Below are 8,823 nucleotides of genomic sequence, written 5' to 3'. Positions count from 1 at the left end.
ATGTCAAATTAGTTATCTGCTGCCGCATAATTTTCATTTGATACCCATAATGTCCATAAATTCGTACTCTACTCTTGAATACCTTTCATTTGAATCCCATATTGTCCCGATCGGTCCACTTTTATTTTTAGGTAGTACTTTTGTGGTAAGGGGGAGGGGGTCCGACCCCTTATGTTTACTTTCAGACTAGCCTATACAATCTGTGAAAATTTCAAGGTAATCGGTTCAGCCGATTACAGAACTCACTGAATAAGGTTAAGCCAAGCGATCAGCCGACATATTTTTTTTTAATTTTTGGCAGTACTTGGCATTGAAGATGTCAACTTGATCTCTTTTAACTTCAATTCTTTGTTAACGTTTTCTCCTATTTGATGACATTTTCAATCGACAAATTTGACTTCCTTAATGATGTTCATGGGGCCTATCCACTTTAAGTTTTCTATCAGCGAATCTTGATAGCTTATAGAGGCCTTTGTTTTAATTCCAGCACTAACAACCGTTACCATAAGAAGCTGTTTTTGGCAAAATGTCCACAGCATATGCAGTGTAAGAACTGGAAACATTTTTTCCCCACACACTTAAAATTTTTATCAAATTTATTATTCAATTCGGGACGGCGCGTACGCCATTCCCGGCTATCAAAAATTACACGCACGAGTTATTCACATTAGGAATAATCGCGGAGGTCAACTCAATCGAAGTGCAATGATCGAGCCTCACTCCGGGGGAACCGCCTTCATGATCACGGTAACCCCTACGCCAGGTAAGTATGCTTTTCCCAGCCCTACTTTGACATCTTATGCCAACACAATCATTAGCTAAATGAGAATTATTTCAACAACCAAGATACAAAACAGTAAATTTTGTTGCACGAATTAACAGCAGGGTTGTTCGATAAACGAAAAATTTCAATTGCTCAGTCCGCTGGTAGATAGTGCCCTTGTGTAATTGTGTGTAAGCAACACCACTGAAGTAGGTAGAAGGAACACAAAAATGTTGCCTGTACGTTTTATTATGAAATTGTTGGGAGAAGTTAGGACAGGGCTGGCAAATGAATGCATGTATGTATGTACATATCCAGCAGTCCAAATGTCTATCATGACATTGGCTTCAAAGACTTCTTTAAAGCAATTTGAATTTTGTCCTATAGCTATCTTACAGATTGTCTCTTATGAAATTTGATGAGTGACGAATTTACTAACCTTGACTAGAACAAGTCAGCACAATTTTTATACCCTACACCACCACTGTGGATTTCTTTGCAACGCTTAGAAGGAGAAGAGAGAAGAGAAGATAAGTATACGGAATCACTTCCTGATTCGTTTTAGCTCTGTCCGTCTGTCCATGTATTCTTGTAATCAAGGTACATCTTTATTTCTTTCATCCGATGTGGCCTTTTAAAGCTGTAGATGCCATAATATTGGTCCGGTCCTTACAAAATTTGGCACGAAATGTTTTTTTAAGCGACCAAAAAATGCTTGGAAAATTTCATTGAAATCGGTCCAGATTTAGATATAGCTCCCATATATGTCTTTCATCCGATATGCACTTTTAAAGCTGTAGGAGCCACAAATTTGGTGCGATCTTTACCAAATTTGGCACGGAATTTGGCTTTTTGTGACGTCCCAATATGTGTGCAAAATTTGATTTAAATCGGTTCAGATTTAGATATAGCTACCATATATAACTTTCGTCCGATTTGACCTATTAAGGCTGTAGAAGGCACAATTTTGGTCCGATCATTACAAAATTTGACATGGAGCGTTTTATTCAACGTCCTCATAACAATCGGTCCAGATTTCGATGTAGCTCCCATACATATTTTTCATCCGGTATAGCCTTTTAAGGACGATCTCTACAAAATTTTTCATGAGATGGTTTAATTGAGTTTGGTTTAATTAATACGTGTGCAAAGTTTCATCAAAATCGATTTAGAAAAACTCCCCTAAACATATATCTTTTATGCGTTTCGATTTTTAAGGCTGTAGAGACCACAATTTTCGTACCATCGAAAGAAAATCGTGTAAAGTTCTATTCGATATTTCAATAGGTATGCAAAATTAAAGTCTGACTAAATTTGGATATAAGTGCTATCTATTAAAAGTATTACGTATACTCGGTGGTGTAGGGTATTATATAGTCGGCTCCGCCCGACTTTTGCCTTTCCTTACTGGTTTTTATTGAAAAATTACAAATTAAATTTTTTTCTTCTAAAAACAGACGCTCTTTAACATCGTTACAGGCCTGTCACTTGAATTGCCGTGTGAGATGATCATATGTTCGTTTACAATGTCGCTTAAAATGTCATGTATGATTTTCAAATTAGGCCAATGCGGCTACATAATAAGATGAAGTCATCTTCGCAGCTTTCTTCCACCAGGTCTCAAAATTCCAGAACTAACTGTTTTTAAAAACAAGTAAAAGCGTGCTAAGTTCGGCCGGGCCGAATCTTACATACCCTCCACCATGGATCGCATTGGTCGAGTTCTCTTACTGGTGTCTCTTTTAAGGCAAACAAAGGAATGGAAAGGAAAGGATAAAAGAAAAGAATTGCTATGCTATTGGAAGTTATGTTCCGATTCGGATGTTGGAGACCATAGTATAAATCATTGTGTAAAATTTCAGCCAAATCGAATGAGAATTGCGCCTTTTAGGGGCTAAAAAAATAAAATAGGGAGATCGTTTTATAGACCATATTTGATACGTATGTTGAAGGCCATGGAAGAAGCCGTTATACAAAGTTTCACCCAAATCAGATAATAATTGCGCCCTATAGAGACTCAGGAAGTCAAGATCCCAGATCGGCTTAGATGGCATCTATATCAGGTTATGAACCGATTTGAATCATACTTTGCACAGCTGTTGAAAGTCATAACAAAGCACCGCTTGCAAAATTTCAGCCAAATCGGTTAGGAATTGCGCCCTCTAGAGGCTCAAGAAGTCATGACCACAGATTGGTTTATATGACAGCTATATCAGGTCGGCTATGTCGGAAATCATAACAAAACATCTCATTGAAAATTTCAGCCAAATCGGACGAGAATTGCGGATTCTAAGGCGATTTTACGATGGCCGTATTTATGTCCATCTATTGTAAGCACGGGGGTCGGAATTTTTATGCAAAATTTAAAATTTTCCATCTATTATTTGGTAAATACGGTGATATTGTGTCATATCACGCTACAGTTTCTAAAAATAGGGATATTAAGTTGAAATATACCTGTCATATAGACCGATCTGCCGATTTAGGGTCTTAACCCCATAAAAGCGGCATTTATTGCCCGATTTCATTGAGTATATACTAGTATACAGGTGCTCGAGACATCCGACCCGAATATGGTCCATATCGGACCATGTTGTCATATAGCTGCCATATGGACCGATCTCCGACCACAAAAGCCTCATTTATTACCCGAACACGATGAAATTTGAGCCCGTCCGCTGTCATGTAGCCGATGTGCCGATTTAGTGGTTTTTGCCCAAAAAAGCCGAATTTATTACCCGAGTGAGTTAGACAAGACACCCTGATATCCGAACCGAATATGGTGAAGTTCGGAACATATTTGGAAGTAGATACCATATAGGCCGATTTCACTGAAATTTGAGATTGTGACTTGTATGGAGCTTCTTGACACCTGAACCAAATATGATCCAGATGTGTCCATATTTGAATTTTGATGTGGGTATAATAGAGTTATAAAAAAATAGGATAACAAATATAATTATATTCATGTATCGAACTTAACCCATTAACGACAAATGGGAAGACAAATACAAATAGAGCTGTTTTCGAAAAATTCTTAAATAAAACAAGAGCGTGCTATGTTCGGCCGGGCCGAATCTTATATATCCTCCACCATAGATCGCATTTGTCGAGTTCTTTGCGCGTTATCTCTTTTTAAGCAAACAAAGAATAATGAATAAGAACTGTTATGCTATAGTAGAAGTCATTTAGTAATATTTCAGTACATTCGGGTACGAATTGCGGCTTGTAAGGGCTCAAGTAGTTAAGACCCAAGATCTGTTTATATGGCAGCTATATCAAAACATGGACCGATTTGGCCCATTTACAATCCCAACCGACCTACACTATTAAAAAGTATTTGTGCAAAATTGCAAGCGGCTAGCTTTACTTCTTTGAAAGTTAACGTGCTTTCGACAGACAGACGGACGGATACGGCCAGATCGCTTAAAATGTCTTGACGATCAAGAATATATATACTTTATGGGGTCTTAAACTCATATTTTGAGGTGTTACAAACAGAATGACGAAATTAGTATACTGGGGGTGGTGGAGGTATAAAAAAAACGGCGTGCCGCAGTGCGACACCTCTTTGGGGAGAAGCTTTTACATGGTATAGAACCTCACAAATGTCGCCAGCACTAGGAGGGTATAACCAAAGAGCGTAAGAAAGAACAAGAGCTGGCGTTAGAGGGCAGACGAGTGACAAAATTTAAAGACACAACATATTTGAATTGCTTACGATATTTCGTTTTTCCTTTATTCAAACTTTCGGTTGCAAAGAAACAAAGCAAAATACGAAAAAATGTTCGAACGAATGCCCGAATCAAAACAGAATAACCCGAAAATGCTGCAACCCTCAATGTGAATCCAATTGGAATACAATAAAATGTTGTGTCTTTAACGCGAGTTATTTTGCGGTACGGGGAAGACAAAGCAGAAACCCTCTCTTGTATTAGATCTTATACTCTTTGGGTATAACCACTGCTGAAAGTTTTTTCTGATGTTCTCGCCAGGATTCGAGATCAGATGTTTTGCGTCATAGGCGGCGAACATGCTACGGTGGACTCTTTGAGGGAAATTGGCTTGTCGGTTCCACGATCAGTGAACTTGTAGACAATCAATTTCTATAACAGATAATATGCCATACTTGTCAGCAATAAAGCCACATTGTTGACAAAATTCAAATTATCTTAAAGAAGTCTTTGAAAACAATGTCATGATAGACGTTTGGACTGCTGGGAAGGTTTGTCTAACTGATAGACTCCTCTTTGTATTGGGTTGCCCAAAAAGTAATTGCGGATTTTTCATTTAGTCGGCGTTGACAAATTTTTTCACAGCTTGTGACTCTGTAATTGCATTCTTTCTTCTGTCAGTTATCAGCTGTTACTTTTAGCTTGCTTTAGAAAAAAAAAAGTGTAAAAAAAGTATATTTGATTAAAGTTCATTCTAAGTCTTATTAAAAATGCATTTACTTTCTTTTAAAAAATCCGCAATTACTTTTGGGCAACCCAATAGTTTCTACCATGAAGTGCCATGTCAGATTCATTTAAGTTTAATCTGCAAATAACACAGCATTGCATATTCACACAAATGTTCTTATGTTTATATGTATGCTTGTAAATGTATACACAGTGTACACATACGTACATTTCAATGATTTTAAAGCGCATGACCATAACGACTGCATGTTCAACCAATTGTTAGGGCCACCGTAGGGCCTTCTTTAGCTTGCTCCAGTATGTTCTTATTTTATATGCAATGCGGCATTGGTGAAACAGTCATTCTCCCCATCCCAGTACGAAACGAAATCTGAATTCAAGTACATATGTATATCGTACTGATGACAGAACAGCATATTTAAAGCAAGGTTGTACAAAACAAAAATTAGTCGTGAGTGTCTTCTGAGTCGTGATTTTCTCTTTTCTTATTGAGGCCTTGAATTTTACGCCTTCGGGTTCATCGAAGACCATGCGCAAAGCAGAATCAGGGTGGAAAAAGAATTTCTTATACAGACATTTTATATAAGAATTTTTAAACAGGGATGGCAAATATAATGAAGCGGGTACGTTTTTAGCTACAATTGGAACTTAATTTATGGAAATTGAGATTTATGGAAACAGTTATAATACTAAAACAAGTAAAAGCGTGCTAAGTTCGGCCGGCCCGAATCTTATATACCCTCCACCATTGATCGTATGTGTCGAACTCTTTCCCGGTATCTCTTTTTAGACAAACAAATGATAAAATAATTGCTATGCTGAGTGTTGGAGACCACAGTAGAAGTCTACGAGTAAAATTCCAGCCAAATCGAATAAGAATTGTGCCTTTTAGGGGCTAAAGAAGCAAAATAGGGAGATCGGTTTATAGCGGAGCTGTATCAGCCTGAGGACCGATTCAGACCATATTTGACACGTATATTGAATGTCACGGGAGAAGCTGTTGTACAAAATGTCAGCCAAATCTGGTAATAATTACGCCCTCTTGAGGCTCAAGAAGTCAAGATTCCAGATCGGTTTACATGGCAGCTATATCAGGTTATAAACCGATTTGAACCATATTTGACACAGTTGTTGAAAGTCATAACAAAACACCTCATGCAAAATTTCAGCTAAATCGGATAGGAATCAAGGCCTCTAGCGGGTCAAGAAGTAAAATCCAAGATCGGTTTATATGGCAGCTATATCAGGTTATGGACCGATTTAAACCGTACTAAGCACAGTTGTTGCAAATCATAACAAAACATCTTATGCAAACTTTCAGCCAAATCGGATAAGAATTGCGCCTTCTAGTGGATCAAGGAATCAAGATCCCAGATCGATTTACATGGCAGCTATATCAAAACATGGACCGATATGGCCCATTCACAATCCCAACCGACCTACATTAATAAGAATTACAAGTTGTGCAAAATTTTAAGCGGATAGCTTAACTACTTTGAAAGTTAGCGTACTTTCGACAGACAGACGGATGGACGGATATGGCTAGATCGACTTAAACTATTATGACGATCAAGAATATGTATATATTTTATGGGGTCTTAGACGAATAATTCGAGAAGTTACAAACAGAATTACGAAATTATTATAACCCCATCCTATGGCGAAGGGTATAAAAACAAGTAAAAAGGAATTAAGTCTATATATATTCGATACGAATATTAAGGGTACTAAAAGTACTCAACGCAATTGGGTATTAAATGGGTCTTTCATTATCCTAAGTTTTTAAATCGGGTTTTCGGTATATGTGGCAATTATATCCAAATATTAGTTGATCTGTACCATATTCGGCATAAATAAAGAAGGACCTAAAAAAATCTCTGTGTCAAATTTCTACAAAATCTGACAATAAATGCTGCTTTTATGGGCCTAAGGCCATTTATCTGGAGATCTGTATATATGGAGGCTATATCAAGTTGTAGTCCATTTTCGAATTTAACTTGCCTTTGGGCAAAAATATAATTTTTATTCTGCGCAATATCTCTATTTCGAATACTGTAGCGCGATTTCAACACACTGGCGGACATACCTGGCCAGATAGTCTTAGAATTTTACGACGATCAAGAATACATATATATTTTATATATGCTTTGCAAACCGAAGGTTAAATGAATATACACACACATCTTTCGGTGGTGGGTACAACAAACTAGGGAATGTTAATTTAAATACCTACTAGTTATAATATGATATAGGTATTCATTTTTAGTGGGAACCGCTAAAAATTACAAAATAAAATGATTTCATTCCTAACCAGCATGAAGAGGACTTTATTTGAATATAGCTGCCATTTAGACCGATCTGGTGATTTTGGGCTTTAAGTCCGTAAAATCCACATATTTTTCCGTTTTTCGCTGAAATTTGAATCAGGAAATTGGACACATCCGAAACCGAAACCGGATATGGCCTATATCGGACCATATTTACATATAGCTGCCATATGAACCGATATCCCGGTTTAGCGGCCTAAGCCCCTACTCACTTCTTGTAATTTCTATCTCACTGTTTCATTTACTTTTCACAACAGGTCAGACTCATAGGAGAATAGCAGTTTTTATCACCTGACACGAAAACGGAACGTAAAATTTTGTTTTTACTGAATTCTACTTTCCGTTTACGGTCGAAAGACGTTCGGTAATCGATTGCATGCGTTTTCATAAAGTAAAACAAAACAGCTGACACGTTTTCCTACATTTACGGTATGTTTACGAGAGCATAACCAGGCCCTAAAGATTGTATGGTTTAGTAACTACCATTGTCCCTTGATGGTACGTTTTGCCGCTTCACAATTCAATTTGCCATCACTGATAACAAGCATCGTACTTAAGTGGCAATGTGCAAACGTTAGAGTGCTTCATTTATTCTTTGGATATATGCATATATTGATACAAGGCTGATACAAAATTTTTGTTTCACAATGAAAAAATTACGTTTTTCAAAAATTTTTTTTTAAATAACTTGTCAATCAAAAACGATATATTCGCTGTGAAGTCGATCTTACTACCCACCATATATGTATAGAATATATATATAGTATTATCATTCTTAATATCATCAATAATTTTTAACTTAGGACTATATTTTATATTAATTTTAATAGAGTAATCTAACAAACATTTGTTATAACAGATATTAACAACACAATTCATTCAACCAAGATATTATTAAGAAATTTCAAATATATGCCAAGATTTACTATCGGTCCTAATATAAAAGTGTCATGAATTTTTCCCTCCAACAGCTCATAGGAAAATATGTATCATATCAATGAATAAAAACCCGTCTCATTGTTGTTAAACATATGACTAACCACATATGGGGAACCCTAATACACACACACAAATGTATTATGCTCGACACAAACTACCTACTAAGAGTAGAAGCATATCTTGTGTTCATAGCAATGGGAACTGGGAAAGGCAAGTCATATTACCCAGAATTTCTTTTTCGAGTTCAGCCACTATGAAAATGTGTGTTTGAATGCAAAAAAAAACTTAGCGGGATTTTACTTTTTCCATGAATGATTCTCATTTATTGTAACTCTGCTACAATTTAAAACGTCAAGGCTGTGCGGAAGAAAGC

General features: G+C 36.7%; 1 non-coding gene across 1 annotated transcript; it reads right to left on the bottom strand.

Annotated features, from left to right (window-relative positions):
• Positions 1 to 607: 607 nt before the first annotated feature.
• On the bottom strand, positions 608 to 771 carry LOC131994491 (U1 spliceosomal RNA). The gene has a single exon (XR_009396781.1). It is a non-coding gene; the product is annotated as a U1 spliceosomal RNA (small nuclear RNA).
• Positions 772 to 8,823: the final 8,052 nt, after the last annotated feature.

This window comes from Stomoxys calcitrans, chromosome 1 (assembly GCF_963082655.1).
Source record: "Stomoxys calcitrans chromosome 1, idStoCalc2.1, whole genome shotgun sequence".
In the NCBI taxonomy this organism is placed as follows: domain Eukaryota; kingdom Metazoa; phylum Arthropoda; class Insecta; order Diptera; family Muscidae; genus Stomoxys; species Stomoxys calcitrans.
Note: the sequence above shows the minus strand (reverse complement) of the source record. Positions and strands in the feature narration are given on the sequence as shown.